Source organism: Ranitomeya imitator, chromosome 2 (genome assembly GCF_032444005.1).
Source record: "Ranitomeya imitator isolate aRanImi1 chromosome 2, aRanImi1.pri, whole genome shotgun sequence".
Lineage (NCBI taxonomy): Eukaryota > Metazoa > Chordata > Amphibia > Anura > Dendrobatidae > Ranitomeya > Ranitomeya imitator.
Window position 1 is genome coordinate 310,712,651 of NC_091283.1, and position 14,885 is coordinate 310,727,535.

Genomic DNA, 14,885 nt, shown 5'->3' on the forward strand with positions numbered 1-14,885 from the left:
AGGAAAGCCTGCACTTGTTTCTTGTTCACTGGTTGTGGCCAGCCCTGAATTGCCTGTATTTTGTCGATCTGGGGTTTAACCACTCCTCGGCCAATCACGTAGCCCAAGTATCGGGCTTCTTCAAGCCCGATGTGGCATTTCTTGGGGTTTGCCGTTAAACCTGCATCTCGCAGGTCATCAATCACGGCTTGTACCTTCTGTAGATGAGTTTCCCAGTCCATGCTGTAAATTACGATGTCATCCAGGTAGGCAGAAGCGTACTGTCTGTGAGGCCTCAAGACTCGATCCATCAATCTCTGGAACGTTGCGGGAGCTCCGTGAAGTCCAAACGGCATATAGACATACTGGAACAGACCTTCCGGTGTAGCAAATGCCGTCTTCTCTCTGGCCGCCTCGGCCAGAGGAATCTGCCAGTACCCCTTTGTTAAATCCAGGGTCGTAATGTATCGGGCTTTACCAAGCCGGTCGATCAACTCATCGACCCGGGGCATAGGGTACGCATCAAATTTAGAAACTGCATTCAGTTTCCTAAAGTCATTACAAAACCGAATGGAGCCATCCGGTTTAGGTATCAACACAATTGGACTGGACCAGGCGCTGTGTGACTCCTCAATGACTCCTAAGTCCAACATTGCCATCACTTCCCGGGAGATGGCTTCATGGCGGGCTTCCGGAATCCGGTAGGGCTTCACATGAACAGTGACGCCAGGCTCTGTGACAATCTCATGTTTCACCAACTTCGTCCGGCCAGGTTTTTCGGAGAAGAACTGTCGGTTCTGTAACAAAAATTGCTTAACCTCAGATTTTTGTCGTTCTGAGAGAGTCTCAGCAACCTGCACCTCTGGTACAGTAGGTGAACAAACCGGACGGGGCAGATCCGCCGTTAGGGCAGAGCGGTCTTTCCAGGATTTTATCAGATTCACATGATAAATCTGTTCCGGTTTTCTCTTACCCGGCTGGTACACTTTATAGTTCACTTCACCAACTCTTTCTCGGACCTCAAACGGGCCCTGCCATTTCGACAGGAATTTACTATCCACCGTAGGGATTAGGACCAACACCCTATCGCCGGGTGCAAATGTACGGACCTTAGCGCCTCTATCATAACTTTGCCTCTGGGCTCCCTGGGCCTGTAACATATGGTCCCTAACAATGGGCATGACAGCGGCAATACGATCCTGCATTTGTGTTACATGGTTGATCACCGTTTTAAAGGGAGTGACTTGACCTTCCCAGGTTTCTTTTGCGACGTCCAGCAGTCCCCGGGGACGACGGGCGTACAACAGTTCGAAAGGCGAAAATCCTGTGGAAGACTGGGGAACTTCCCTAATGGCAAACAGCAAATAGGGTAACAAGTAATCCCAGTTCTTCCCATCTTTGTCTATCGCCTTCCGGAGCATCTGTTTTAAGGTTTTGTTGAAGCGCTCAACCAGGCCATCTGTTTGAGGGTGATAGACAGACGTACGCAACGGGTCTATTTGTAAGAGCCTGCAGAGCTCCTTCATTACCCTCGACATAAAGGGAGTCCCCTGGTCGGTGAGTATCTGTTTTGGAATTCCCACCCGACTAAACACTTGTACCAATTCCTTGGCGATCGTCTTGGAAGCTGTGTTACGCAAAGGGACGGCTTCCGGGTAACGAGTGGCATAGTCCACGATGACGAGGATATGTTGGTGCCCACGTGCGGATCGGGGAAGGGGCCCAACCAAATCCATCCCAATTCTCTCAAAAGGGACCCCGATGATAGGAAGGGGTACCAAAGGGCTACGGAACTGAGATTTAGGGGCCGCGATTTGGCACTCTGGACAGGACTCACAATAGTTACGCACATCACAATGTATTCCAGGCCACACAAAACAATGCAATATCCTTTCTGTGGTTTTCTGTACCCCCAGATGTCCCCCCATTATATGTCCGTGGGCCAAATCCAGTACCTTCCGCCGATAAGGTTTGGGTACCACTAACCGTTGCACTGTGTCTTCCCCTTTTTTTTCTACCTGGTAGAGCAAATCATTTTCAAGAACCATATACGGGTACGCTAGCCTAGTGTCAGGTTCTACGGGTACCCCATCTATCATTTTTACATTTTTCCTAGCCGGAGTCAAGGTAGGATCTTTCATTTGCTCGCTGTGGAAGTCATCCACCTGGACTCCCAAATCTGGCAGGCAGGGTGCCGGATGGCTGTCTGCCTCCACCTCTCGCTGAGGTTCCTCAGTTTCCTCTGTTTCCCCCGCCATGACGGAGAAGGGGTACTGAAGGTTGGATTCACTAACCTCCCCAGCAACATCTTCCTGTGGGGTCTCCTCTAGGGACTCGGGACCTCCAGATGGCATGGGAGAAGATTCACGGGTACAGCTACCGTGAAGGAGCAACTGATTCTCCCACAACTGCCAGAAGTAGGGAAAATCCCTGCCCAGGATTACATCATGTAACAATGCGGGAACGAGTCCCACTTTGTGCTGCACTGACCCATAGGGAGTAGCAATCCATATGACCGCTGTTAAGTACGAGCGGGTGTCACCATGCACACACGTCACAGAAAACTTGTCAGACGGACCAGACGGAAGTGCCACTAGACTAGCTTTCACCAGAGTCACCACACTTCCAGAGTCTAGTAATGCCACAACATTTTTCCCATCAACAGATAATTCACACAGGTGTTTCACTGTATCATTTTGACCTGCATTCACACTCACTAGCTGTGTAACCAAAGACATGCGTTTTCTAGAGTCTATAACGTCGCACTGCATGGGTTCAGCGGTAACAGGACAGTTCGCAGAAACATGACCCTTCTCATGGCAGCGGAAACACCTAACAGGTCCCCTACTGAGACCACCGTCCAATACTCTTGGTCTCGGAGTGCGAGCAGTCCCGGACTCCTCCCCCACAGTTTTAAGCGATTTTCCTTCACCCGTGGTCCCTGGAACAGTCTTACCGGTTCCACGAGGAGGAGGCACAGACCGGGGGTTGGCGGTATCGTCGGGAAGTCCTTCTGCCACGGAATAACGCTCGACCAACTCCACAAGTTGATCCGCTGTCGTGGGATTTCCTTGGCTTACCCACCTTTTCAGCGCTGGGGGTAGTACTCTCAGGTACTTGTCCAGGACAACCCGCTGGATTATTTCGGGTATTGTCAGTACCTCAGGTTGCAGCCATTTCTTTGTCAAGTAGATCAGGTCGAACATCTGAGACCGCGCTGGTTTATCCTGCTGGTATGTCCACTGATGTACCCTCTGTGCACGGACAGCCGTCGTCACACCCAGCCGGGCCAGGATCTCAGCTTTCAGCTTCTCAAAGTCCTGAGCGACCTCCGGGTCCAAATCATGGTAAGCTTTTTGGGCCTCGCCGGAGAGAAACGGGGCAATCAAATCGGCCCATCGTGCCTTCGGCCACTTCTCTCTCAATGCCGTCCGCTCAAACGTTGTCAGATATGCCTCGACGTCATCTTCTGCAGTCAGCTTTTGCCAGTATCGACTCACATGGATCCTTCTGGACTCTGCTTCCGGGTCAGCGTCAGGCATGCTCACCAGGCGCTGCGCCACCTGTTGGAGAAGTTGGCGGTCTGCAACCGTCATGTCCAGTAACTCCTTCAGCTGTGCGGCCATCAAGCGATTAGCTTCGTGCTGTGCGGCAGTGGCCTGCTGCTGTACGGCAGTGGACTTTACTAAGGCTTTCACCACGTCTTCCATGCTGTCGCCTGTGCCACGGTATGCCCGCGTTCTCCACCACAATGTGACAAAACACTCTGGGATCGCCTTTGCTGGGGTCAAAGGACACGTGGTTTGTGCATTGAATCTGAGGCGTACAGCAGGTTTCTGAGCAGGCTGACCTCAGGTCAGATTTATTAACGTGAAAGCAACACAAAAAACAAAACATAAAAATAAATCCTAGCCTGTCCGGCACTAACTAAACAAATACGTTGCTATCTCAACAACTGGGGGGGCTTCTCCTACGTTGCTATCTCAACAACTGGGGGGGCTTCTCCCACCCAGCTAACATCATACAGATCTTGAGCAGAGCTCTTCACTCACGTTTGTCTCACACAGGCAGGCAATCTGTGTGCCCCAGGCAGAGACTGGAAACACCCAGCTGGTCATCTTTTATTCCTGCAATCATTAACCCATTAGCACCCTGAAGATACTGAGTGGCCTAATTCACATAGGACAAACACCTGGGCGAGATATACCTGCCTCCATCTACCACACCAGCATGAGTCTTACAATACACTGCACAGCACCTCTCCCCCTGTATATATACACTGCACAGTACCGCTCCTCCTGTATATGTACACTGCACAGCACCTTTCCTCCTGTATATATACACTGCACAGCACCTTTCCTCCTGTATATATACACTGCACAGCACCTCTCCCCCTGTATATATACACTGCACAGTACCACTCTTCCTGTATATATACACTGCACAGCACCTCTCCCCCTGTATATATACACTGCACAGTACCGCTCCTCCTGTATATGTACACTGCACAGCACCTCTCCTGTATATATACACTGCACCTTTCCTCCTGTCCTATATATACACTGCCCAGCACCTTTCCTCCTGTATGTATACACTGCACAGCACCTCTCCTGACACACAACTATATACGTCATCCCCTGACCTTACCCCCGCTGTACTACAGAACGCCACTGACTGTCTGTCCGCAGTCTCCAACATCATGTTCGCTCTCTATCTGAAACTCAACCTCTCCAAAACTGAACTTCTGCTCCTACCATCTACTAACCTCCCTAAATCTGACATTTCCCTCTCCGTGGGTGGCACCATAATAACACCCCGGCAGCAGGCGCGCTGTCTGGGTGTTATGTTTGACTCCGATCTCTCCTTCACCTCCCATATACAATCTCTTGCCCGCTCGTGCCGCTTACACCTAAAGAACATCTCTAGAATCCGCCCTTTTCTCACCATGGAGACAGCTAAAACCCTCACTGTCGCCCTGATCCACTCCCGCCTGGACTACTGCAACGCTCTATTAATTGGCCTCCCCCTCACTCGACTTTCCCCTCTCCAGTCCATCCTTAATGCAGCAGCCAGGGTCGTCCATCTGGCTAATCGTTACTCGGATGCGTCCGCACTTCGCCAGTCGTTACACTGGCTGCCCATTCATTACAGGATACAATTCAAAGTACTTGTTCTCACCCACAAAGCTCTCCACAGTGCGGCCCCCTTACATCTCCTCCCTCATTCCTGTCTATCGGCCTAACCGACCGCTGCGCTCTGCAAATGACTTTCGATTAACCTCTGCACTAATCCGTACCTCCCAATCCCGACTCCAAGACTTCTCCCGCGCTGCGCCAATACTCTGGAATGCTCTACCCCAAGATATTAGGACCATCCATAATTTGCATAGTTTTAGGCGCTCACTCAAAACACATTTGTTCAGAGCGGCCTATCACGTTGACTAATCAAAGTCATTTTATGTTTGTGTGTGTCTGTAGCCCATTCACTATCCCCATTGTTATAGCAGGATCCATTTTATCCTGCTTGCCTCCATTTTGTGTAAGTGTTATTATAGTTTAGATAAACACGTTGTTATTCACTATTCTTCATTTTAGCTGTTATTGCAGATTGTAGCAGGGAATGTCCTTGGTAAAGTAACGAATAATGTACTGTGTAAAAATATGTTTGTGAAACCATAGGGAGGCAAGGGAGTAATACACTCCGACGCTTAGCCCATAATATGGAGAATCCGCCTCCAACACAAGAATGCATAAAAAGTGTGTGTAAGCTTATTAAAACTAGAGATATTTCAGATACAGCCCTGGTGCGTTGTGTCTTATCTCTCCGGTGCCGTGACGTCATCTCTACGGTGGACTCATCAGAGAGTAGGTCGAGACCTGCGACAACAATTCTGGTGCCCGAACAGGGACCTGAGTGCTTCATCTGACCCGGATGAAGACTGGAGACCCGGCCGACTCCAGTAATGGACCAGGGGACTTCCCGGGACTAGTGGCATCACACAGCGCTGGGGTGAGAATACTGATTATATTCTGCCTACGTCATTCCACTTGTGGACGGGTTCTCCCCTTCTTCTAGTCGACCAGGATCAGGTAAAATCACGGGCTTGCCCGGCTCAGGTACCTTTGAAGCCAGATATTGACCCTCATTGTGTGGTTACTGATGACTCCACTGTTAGACTAAAATGATTGACCCCATGATCTTTGTGTGGTGTGCTTGTGGAGTGTTTGTTGTTTGTCTGTTCATATACCTGTGTTATCAATCTTGGAAGCAAGCTAATACAGTAACCTGTGAGCACAGTAAACCTATAGTTTAGGACTAAGGCAGGAGGACATAGCCTACTCTAGGTGAGGAGGAAAGGTCCGTCTGATAGTTTTCAGCCTGCATGTATAGGACTAACGCAGGATGACATAGCCTACTCTAGGTGAGGAGGAAAGGTCTCTCTGATAGTTTTCAGCCTGCACGTATCGTAGGAGGACATAGCCTACTCTAGGTGAGAAGGAAAGGTCCGTCTGATAAGTTTTCAGCCTGCAAGTATACTAGCAATAGAATTGGGAACCAAGTACAGGGTTCCATAGTGCTAGAGAATTAGTCCAGGGAAAGTAATCCCAGAGAATTAGTCCAGGGAAAGTAATCCCAGAAGCAGGTTAGTGTGCTCTTGAAGGCAGGAGGCTTCCACCCCTCAGGGGAATTAGATTCAGGTAAATGACATGACTTCATGAAAACCAGTCTCAAGTGGTACACGATCCAAAGTAGAGGACGGTGCAGCTGACAGTGGACCTCCGACTTACCATGTTGCTAGTAGGTATCAGCCATGGTCTCCCACAGAACAGATGTCTTTGACTGCACAGCTGCCAGACATTAACCAACAACGACCTATGACTTTTGCCAGACAGTGTGGGGTGATACAGCACACTTACCAGGCAACCAGACAGGATATGCAACAGTTAGTGCGTTCAGCCCTGGGGGAAGCACCTTCTACCCGACTGACAGCTGAGACATTTAAAATGTACCCAGGGGGAAATGGTCCCCAAGGTGGAGAACCTAACAATGCCAGATCAGGGTCTGACTTTGTTGAGGCACTAGAAAAAGCCTGTAAGATTAGACAGGAGGAAGTATCGGTGCATTTGGAAGACTGTGTACAGGACCCGAAGGAGCTCCCCATTGATTATTTCTACAGGTTGCAACAACGATGGTCTGATATGGGTTATGGTGAAGATGATAGAACTGCAACACGTTTGTTAAGTCATGCATATATGCAAGGGATTGATAAGTATGTGAGAGAGAAGGTGATTGGAAGTAGACCAGATTGGAGATCCTGCCCCCAGGCGATCTTGCTAAGATTGCACATGGAGTCAGTTTGGACTCGCAGAAGCAAAAGACTAAGGTTCACTTTCAGAGGAGTGGACCCTCACAGAGAAGTGGAGGACCCACTACGGGTCCTAGATTGTGTTACAGATGTAAGAAACCAGGACATTTTAGGAAAGATTGTCGCACAAACCCATACCCAGATAAGGTTCCCACCCCTGCTACCCCCCAGACCGACGAATAGGTAATTGGCAGCCTGCAACTGTGTCCTCTAGTCACTCTACCTCCCACCCCCGACTGTACAGTACAGGTGAGCCTGCCAGGAGGAACTACAGCAGACTTTCAGGTTGACACGGGAGCTGACAACTCAGTTATCACGCTTTCAGACTGTCGAATACCCTTCCGTGACACCACCGACTTTGTCATGGCCACACCTTTCAATGCGCCGACCCAGACCTTGGGACTGACAGAACCCATTCCCTTCTCCATATGTGGGAAGACCATTCTGACTCAGTTAATGGTAGCCCCCAGGGGACAATGTAATTTGCTAGGTGCTGACGTTTTACGGAAACTGCGGGCGGTTATTACTTACCATGATGACGGAACAGTGACTATGACCCCTCAACTTAAACCCAGTACCCTCTGCAAGATCATGGCCCTGGATGCAGCTGCAAGTACTGCAGAAAGTGATTCTCCCACTGCATCTGCCCTGGATCCACTCCCCACTGATCTGTGGGCAAAAGACAAAACTGATGTGGGAAAACTCAAAGTTCCTCCCATAATAGTCAAATTGAAACCAGGGGCAGCACCGCCCCTATTGCGTCAGTACCCTCTGAGTGCTGCTCAGGAGGCTGCAATAGACGCACAGTTACAAAAATTGCTGGAATCCGGGGCTGTTGTGCCTACACAGTCCGTTTGCAACACTCCCCTGTATCCAGTAAAGAAGAAGGTTAGGCCTGGGGAGCCGGTGAATTATAGAATGGTCCATGACCTCAGAGCAGTCAATGCTGCAACAGAACTGCTTGCTCCCTTGGTTCCTAACCCACACACCTTGTTGGCACACATACCTGTTAATAGTATTTGTTTTTCAGTGATTGACTTGGCAAATGCCTTTTTCAGTGTTCCATTGCACCCAGATTGTCAGTATCTTTTTGCTTTTACCTTCCGCAATAAGCAGTATACTTGGACTGTCCTACCACAAGGAGCCCAGAATTCTCCTACTATCTTCTCACAGTGCATGGCACAAATCCTACAAGGCTGGCATGTTAAAGGAGTAGTTCTCATTCAGTATGTTGATGACCTATTGCTGTGTGCTCCTTCTCGTTCTCTTTGTAAGATGGCCACGATCTCTTTACTCTTTTTTCTTTATGAACAGGGGTGCAAAGAAGCAAAACTGTAATTTTTGTTTGGATAAAGTACTGTTGTGTTTTTAGGACATTGTCTCTCTCCAGGGAAAAAGCACCTTACCCATGAGCGAAAACAGGCTATCATGGACATGCAGCCCCCACGGAATGTGCAGGGCCTCCGTGTGTTTCTAGGACTAACTTCCTACTGTCGTCCATGGATTCGTTCTGCCTCCATCTTAATGCAACCTCTATATGACTGTATGCAACCTGTCCCCTTCTGCCTTACACCAGAGGCACTTGACTGTTTTTTCTCTCTAAAATTATGCATTGTTTCCTCTCCAGCTTTGGGCATCCCCAATTATGCCTTTCCCTTTAACCTCTATCTTCATGAAAATGCAGGACATGCTACGGGTGTGCTGACTCAGCTTCATGGAGACAAACAGAGACCTGTTGCTTATTACAGGGGCCGCTTGGATACAGTGGCAAGAGGAAGTCCTTCCTGTGTTTGGGCTGTGTTGTCTGTCCAGCTGTTGCTACACAAGTCTTCAGAGATTGTTTTGGATCACCCACTGACGGTCCATCCCCCACATGATGTACATAGTATCCTTAACCAAGTACAACCTAGCCACCTGTCCATGGCCGGACAGCTGCGACTTCAGTGTGCTATTCTCATGCCTACTAATGTGACTTTGAAAAGGTGCACTGTCCTAAACCCTGCTACTCTTCTCCCAGTTCCTATGGATCAAAATGGGGGAGGGGGAGGTGACGTGGAAAAGGGCACTCTTTTTCTTTCTAGAATGGATCCAGAGGAACAAGATCAGGTTTCCAAACCACATGATTGTCTAGAATTGATGTCTCAGGAAACGGCTGGTCTCCCTACTGTCTCTAGTGTGCCCATACCTAATGCTGATTTTGAGCTTTTTGTAGATGGATCCCGTCACCAAGATGACCAAGGACGCTTCTGTACCGGATATGCTGTGGTCTCAGAACATGAGGTAATCAAGGCAGAGTCAATGCCAGCTCATATATGTCTGCACAAGAAGCAGAGCTCAAGGCGCTTACAGAAGCGTGCAAACTAGCAGAAGGTAAGACTGTAAATATCTACACTGATTCCAGGTATGCCTTTGGCATTGCACACGACTATGGGCCTATCTGGAGAGCCAGAGCTTTCCTGACAGCAAATGGCCACCCCATTAAACATGCTGAGGCAGTCCAGCAACTTATGAATGCACTACAGCTTCCCACCCAAGCAGGCATCATAAAGGTAAGGGCACATACCAAAGGCACTGATGGACAGACGAAGGGTAATGCACTGGCAGACCAGGCTGCTAAGAAAGCAGCAAGCAGTCCTGTAGCCTCTAAAGTACGTCACCTGGACACCCCACCATCTCCACTTGTGTCAAAAGACATCTTAGCCCGGTTACAAGAACAGGCAAGTAAGGAGGAGAAAGATAGGTGGCAAAAGATAGGAGCCTGCTCTGACACAGTCACTGGACTATGGGGGAGGGGTGAAAAGGTCTGCCTACCACAGGCACTGTACCCAATGATGGCACAGGTTCTGCAGGGGAATGTGCACCACTCGAAGACGGCCATGTGTGACACCCTACAGAAACAATGGATTGCCCCCGGGTTTTCCACCTGCGCAGAAAGGCAGGTACAGAGCTGCATGATATGTGCCACACATAACCAGGGTAGGACAGTGAAAACTCCATCCAAACACACTCCCCGGCCCCTTTACCCATTCCAGAGACTGCAGATTGATTATATTCAGTTGCCTAGGGTAGAGACGTATGAGTATGTGTTGGTCTGCATTGATTTATTTTCAGGTTGGCCAGAAGCCTACCCAGTTGCCAAAGCTACGGCTAAGACAACGGCGAAGAAACTGATGGCTGAGATCATATGCAGGTATGGAGTTCCTGAAGTCATTGAAAGCGATCGGGGTTCCCATTTTACTGGAGAGATCATGTCAGAGGTAATGGCAGCACTGGGGGTAAGTCAAGCATTGCATACTCCATACCATCCACAGAGCAGTGGAAAAGTGGAGAGACTAAATGGAACTCTTAAGCTTAAAATCCAGAAGGCAATGGCAGAGACTGGTAAACCATGGACAGAATGCCTTCCACTGGCTTTGTTCTAAGTAAGATATACCCCAAACAGGAAGACAGGACTGTCACCGTAAGAGAGTCTGTTTGGCAGGGGCCCCAATCTTGGATGTTTCTTTCCACAACAGTTGCAGCTCAAGTACCAGGACTTGACTAGCTATGTGCTGGCCTTACATGGACACCTTGCTATAAAGTGCATTTAACTGTCTTCAGTTCTCTTCCAGACCCAGACAAGATTCCTGGATACCATCCCTTGGAGCCAGGAGACTGGGTAGTGATAAAGCGGCACGTCCGGAAGAGCCTGGAACCAAGATTTGACGGACCATACCAAGTGCTCCTGACCACAGACAGAGCTGTCAAGCTCGAAGGAAAACCTAGTTGAATCCACGCATCACAATGCAAGCGAGTTAAAGAACCCGATAGCCGATAAAACAAACAATGTTTTAACTGGTTTCGATTTCCATGATATTGTGCGTAATTGCATGGGACAGTCTGAATTCTCCAACATCCTTGAACAATAAGTTTGTGCAACATCACAGAAAACTGATAGATGACTTGTTGAGAAATTCCCAGCCCTTATCAGACTGTTGGAACTGTACACTTTCACCGACATCAGCCACAAGTATCCCCCTTCCTGGCCATCCCTGTGTCACCTGAGGAACTGTTCGCCTGGACTGATTGTTCTGACACACTTGCCAACAACGCCACGAACAATGTTAAGTTATGGAACACTACCGTCGGTATACCGATTGTAGGATGGGTGGGATACCCTTGGTGGCAAGGTAATCTCTCAGGAAGTAGTTCACATCTACAATATTTGGCCTATAAGGGTGGGGCCTGGGTACCTAGGAATAAGACTGGACTAACTGATTTAGGGCAAGTTCCAACATATGGTTTGCAAATTAGTTTTGATGTGACTCCATACTCTACTGATGCTTTCAAACCAATACTGTTAGAAAGAATGATACATAATACGTCATGGAAATTTTCTAGTCTCCACCTTGGTGCATGTTTCAGAATATGTCTGCATTTATAGACTTGGTTCATAAATTGGAGATACGCAGGCAATACCTAAACATACGTTATATAAAAGAGCTGCAGATAACTCACCCCGCCCTTCAGGGACACCACACATAGTGCAAATGGGTATAGCCAATAAAATTGTCAGTTCTATTTTTATTTACCCTATGATTACACAAATGTGGGATAAATTGGTTAGGGCCACAGACTATCTAGATGACCAAATTTGGAATATATTGGATATACTAAATACCACCATTGCTGTCCAAAATCAACTCATTATAGTAACCAACCAGCATACTTTAGTATTAGACTATCTGTCTGTATGTACTGGGAAATTTTGCACTCACACAGCTGATGATGATATATACTAAGAAATCCTACGGCCAGTACAGTTTATTAAGAATAGTGAATAAAATGGGGGAATTTGTTATAGCAGGATCCATTTTATCCTGCTTGCCTCCATTTTGTGTAAGTGTTATTATAGGTCAGATAAACACGTTGTTATTCACTATTCTTCATTTTAGCTGTTATTGCAGATTGTAGCAGGGAATGTCCTTGGTAAAGTAACGAATAATGTACTGTGTAAAAATATGTTTGCGAAACCATAGGGATGCAAGGGAGTAATACACTCCGACGCTTAGCCCATAATATGGAGAATCCGCCTCCAACACAAGAATGCATAAAAAGTGTGTGTAAGCTTATTAAAACTAGAGATATTTCAGATACAGCCCTGGTGCGTTGTGTCTTATCTCTCCGGTGCCGTGACGTCATCTCTACGGTGGACTCATCAGAGAGTAGGTCGAGACCAACACCATCTATTCCCCAACCCCTGAAGATAGCCAGACCCTCATTGTAAATACATCATTGTAAATACACACCTGTGCTTTGTATCTCCCCACCTCATTGTAGATTGTAAGCTCTCACGAGCAGGGGCGGCTTATTTTGCTTTAATTGTATTGTTAACGTTGTTACTTATGACTGTTGTGTTTGAAACTGTTAAACTGTAAAGCGCTGCGGAATATGTTGGCGCTATATAAATAAAGATTATTATTATTATTATTATTATTATATATACACTGCACAGCACCTTTCCTCCTGTATATATACACTGCACAGTACCACTCCTCCTGTATATATACACTGCAGAATTTACAATAGCTGTCACTCATGTAAGAAGTGAAATCTGGCATTGTACTATACATTTCTCTGCCGTATCTGTGCATCATAAATCGGGGTATGTGTTAAAGGGGGGGGACCCACTGAGACTCTTTCGCCCGGGGCCCTCGAAAACCTGGAGCCGGCCCTGCCCATAAGACTCCTGAGATCAGAAAATATATTTTTTCTACTGAACATATAGAAGAGTTCGTGTCCGCTGTGCAGAATACTATGGGGTTAAAAGAGGAACCTGTCCCTCAGACCATACAGGGTGAGTTATTTGGTATGCATACAGATAAACAAATTGGGTTTCCTGTGCATAAAAGTATCATTGATATGATTAATCGGGAATGGGAACTTCCAGAAAAACGGCTGACCACCCCCTCAGATTTTAAACACAGGTTCCCCCTGGACGAGGATCTAATAAAATGGGGTATTCCAAAAATAGATATTCAGGTGGCGAGAGTGGCAAAAAAGACCACCCTACCGTTTGAAGACTCCCAATTAAAAGATCCCCTGGATAGAAAAATCGAAAGTCTGCTTAAAAAATCCTGGGAAACCTCCACTTCGGCTCTCAGGTTTATAGCATCTACCTGTGTAACCAGATCCCTCTTTCGCTGGATGGAAGAGTTTGAGAATCACATCTCCCAGGGAACTCCGAGAGATGATGTGTTGGACTCTTTGCCTATTCTTCAAAGGGCGACTGGTTTCCTTGCTGACGCCTCCATGGAGTCAATCCGTGTCGCCGCTAGATCCCTGGTCCAGTCTAATTCAGCCAGAAGAGCCCTCTGGCTCAAAATGTGGAGTGGAGATGTAACTTCTAAAATAAAATTGTGCTCCATACCCTTTAAAGGAGACTATGTGTTCGGACCATCTTTAGATGCAATCCTGGAGAAGGCCACGGACAGGAAAAAGGCTCTTCCTGAACAGAGACCACCCAGGAAGCATTTTTTTTCGGCCCTCCCAGTCTCACCCCTCCCAGCCTAAGGGTAAGGGAAAAACTGATAGATGGAGCTGTGCCAAGGGGAAACCTAAGAATATTCTTATCCCCCAGCAGCCACAGCAAGAAAAGCAATGACTCCGATCCGGTGGGGGAGGCTTTCGAAGTTTGTTCACAGTTGGCAGAGTATTTCCAACAACTCCTAGGTCATAAATATTATTCAGGAAGGTCTTTTAATAGAATTCGAAGCCCCCCCTCCCAGGACCCTAAGAGTCACCTCCCTGTCATCTCGGGAGACTCAAAATTTGATGATGTCAGGACTACGGGAGTTGGTAGACTCAAGAGCAACCTCTATGGTTCCTGTAAACGATCAGGGAAGGGGCCATTATTCCCGTATATTTATGGTGAAAAAACCCTTGGGACAGGCCCGAATTATAATAAATCTAAAGTCTCTCAATCATTACATCACCTACCGCAAATTCAAGATGGAATCCATAAAGTCAGCCATTCCACTGATAGGCGCACACTCGTAAATGGCCACTATAGATCTCAAAGATGCCTACTTTCATATCCTCATATCCCTATACATCCTTGCCACAGGAAGTACCTAAGGTTTGCGGTCCGGATGAATCAGAGAGTTTTACATTTCCAGTACAATGTACTTCCCTTCGGGATCTCCTTGGCCCCAAGGGTCTTCTCCAGAGTCATGGCGGAAGCAGTGTCACATATTCGAAGGCAGGACATCGCCATAGTGCCCTACCTAGACGACCTGCTAATCGTTGGTCCTTCCGCCGAGATCCTCGAACAGAGGGTATCCAAAACTCTGAGCATTCTACAACACCTAGGTTGGGTGCCCAATCTGAAAAAATCACAACTTCACCCATCAAAAACAATAAGATTTTTGGGGGTCCTCCTAGACTCGGCAAGTCAAAAGTCTCTCTTACCAGAAGATCGTTGGGTAAACCTGATAGCCAAAGTTCTAAACTTCAAGAAACAAAGATCTACCCTACGGATAGCCATGTCCCTCCTAGGATC